The following is a 2,856-nucleotide window of genomic DNA, read 5'->3' on the forward strand; positions in this document are numbered from 1 at the left end:
AAGGACTTTATAAGATTTCACTTTATGTAGTCTTTACTTTAGCTGACATTATGTACTTACACCATAGGAACTCTGCAGCTGTGCCCAAGCTTGTGGCACATTTTTAGGATGACAAATTTAAGCTAATTTGAAAAGCATAGTACTATTACAACTTTAAATTTTCTTCTTAATAAAAAAATCTTGATTATTTGATCCTTTGAATTTGACTACTAGTTGTTTATGCAATTAAAAATCGTGCAGTCGAGTTTCAATCGTGCAAAAATTCACGGTTTCACACGTCCTGCAAATTAGTCATTAGTGTTCATATGTGGTGGCAATTGCGGTATCCAACAATTTCCAAATAGATAGACACCAAAGATTAAAAAACTCCAAGCCCAAGATCACATCCCATTGGGGTATTATTGTAAAAAATCGGACAAAGTTCTGTTTGTTATTTCAAAAATTTCTATCGTTTGGCCATCTCATGAGAGACCCTCACATGAGGATTAAGGCATTTATATACATTTCAAGAACTTAAAGGAAGCAGCAATTAAATTTCAAGTCAAAATTGTGCAAAAGAAGTAACTATGTATGAAAACTTCAAATATTAACATCCTTTTAATCACTCCACCCAATGGGGCGTGTGTTTTTTCCTCAACAATTATGCTATATAAAGCAACAATCCTTACCCACATAATCATGACTTATGCTAAGATTTATAAAGAGGGCTCTCAAAAAACAAATTACTGCAATGTGTGTATGTGTGTGTTATTAACTCATGTTTCAACCCTGGAGAGGAGTCATCCTTGAGGAGACATATACCAGAAGTCTCCTTCGTGAGTGTGAATAGCCGTATATCTATCCGAAATGCTTTCTAATGAAGCCGAGGTTACCTCTATTAAGTCAGTCATCCTTGAGGAGACATATACCAGAAGTCTCCTTCGTGAGTGTGAATAGCCGTATATCTATCCGAAATGCTTTCTAATGAAGCCGAGGTTACCTCTATTAAGTCAGCTCGCTCCAGCTCGACATCAATTACTGTGCTTGGATTGGTTTCTATCAAGAATCTACGTTTGACGAGGGGAAGAGTCTAAGTTTGATGAGGTTCAAAACTTTCAAGAGGTCTTTATCTTCCAAATATAAGAAAGAAAAGAAGACACCACAGTGTTTACAACAAAATGCGGTGAGCGTGGATCGAACACGCGACCTTCAGATCTTCAGTCTGACGCTCTCCCAACTGAGCTATCCCCGCCTTGGCAGAATGTTTGTGAGCACTACATTAATTGAGCTAGTACATAGATGAAGAGCAGAGCATCATGCCGCCCGTAAGAGCTGTCATGCTCACGCCGCCCATCCGCCAAAAGGCAAATCTCGCCGCCTCGCGGTTCTTCTTTCGAGGGGGCCAACACCTTTGGGGTCGTACGTTAAAATATCTCCATGTGCAAAGAATACTCCATATATCACAAGGCATATCTATCTCATTATCAACCTACATATGCACCTCAATAGTGCATATTTCCTTGCCATCTTTTATGGATGTGGATCTTAATCAGGTCTAAGAGCTTCACCAACTCCTGAGTGTTTCCAATATCATCCCAAAAGTTCCTCAGGAGGCTAAAGAACATCACTTTCATTCTTTGGAGCATTATGGCTTCAGCCAATTAGAAGTTTGTATTTGGCATGAAAAATTTGCAAGATTTGCATTATCTATTGGAAATATGAATGAGAGAAGAAGACAACAACCGTAACTTATCTCTTTGTTTTTACAAAATAGAATTTAGGGTGTACGAAATGTATCATTCTTATTGCTATTGTGTCCAAATGTTTATGAATTCCTTGATTATATGCCTATATTGATGGAGCTTGCTGCTTGGGCTAAGTACTCCCATGTTAGAAGATTATCATGGGTTTGGTTTTTGCGTTGTAAACTTCTTGACCAATCAATGAACTCAACACAAGTTTAAAGAATAAGATAAATGGGAGGTGTAAATTCAGTTTCAATATGACTTTTAGATGTTTACAATATATGTGCAAATATCATTGCAATTTTGTGTATTTCACTAAGATCAATTGATGGTCATATTGAATCTAATAATCACCAAGCTATGTACACACACATTGCATATGCTTATCTCAATATTGCCTATTTTATGGATCTTATGGATGTGGATGGAAAACAAGTAAGAGCTTCACCAATTGATTAAGTAAATGGGGTAGTTCTCAAAATTAGCCATAAATCAACTCAAAAGTCCTCAACCTAAAAGAATATTACTTTGATTTTTTTTTTCAATCAAGCTATACAAGACTATCATAACTACTTGTGCATAAGTTTTGAAGTTTTGAGCACCAGGTCTACTCTTGGTGGTGAGATATTACATGTGCATAGTAGTCACAAAAATAGCAATAGCAATAGCAGTAACAGTAACAGTAAACAGTAGCAGTAATAGTAATAGTAGTACTAGTACCATCAACAATAACAACAAGAGAACTAGGAGGAACAAGAGTACTAAATAAGTAGAAGGACTAGCAACAATAACAATAGTAGTAATATTAGTAACAATAGCATCAAGTAGAAATAGTAATAATAGTAGTAGCATTAGTAAGAATAACAAGAATAGAAGCAACAATAGTAATATTAGTAACAATGGTAGTGAGTAGAAATAGTAGTAGTAACAATGGTAGTGAGTAAAAATAGTAGTAGTAACAATAGTAGTTTTAGCAATAACAATAACATTAATAGTAGCAACAATAGCAATAGTAGTACTAGTATCATCATCATCATCAACAACAACAACAACAAGAACAAGAACAACAACAACAAAAATAAGAGCAGTAGGAGCTACAAGAGTAATAGGAGAAGTAATAGCAATAGTAGTA

The 2,856-nt window shown here is 35.6% G+C and overlaps 1 non-coding gene across 1 annotated transcript; it reads right to left on the reverse strand.

Annotated features, from left to right (window-relative positions):
- Positions 1-1,158: 1,158 nt before the first annotated feature.
- TRNAF-GAA (transfer RNA phenylalanine (anticodon GAA)) lies at positions 1,159-1,231 on the reverse strand. The gene has a single exon. It is a non-coding gene; the product is annotated as a tRNA-Phe (tRNA).
- Positions 1,232-2,856: the final 1,625 nt, after the last annotated feature.

This window comes from Cibotium barometz, chromosome 6, assembly GCF_041138505.1.
Source record: "Cibotium barometz isolate CiBa-2024 chromosome 6, ASM4113850v1, whole genome shotgun sequence".
NCBI lineage: Eukaryota > Viridiplantae > Streptophyta > Polypodiopsida > Cyatheales > Cibotiaceae > Cibotium > Cibotium barometz.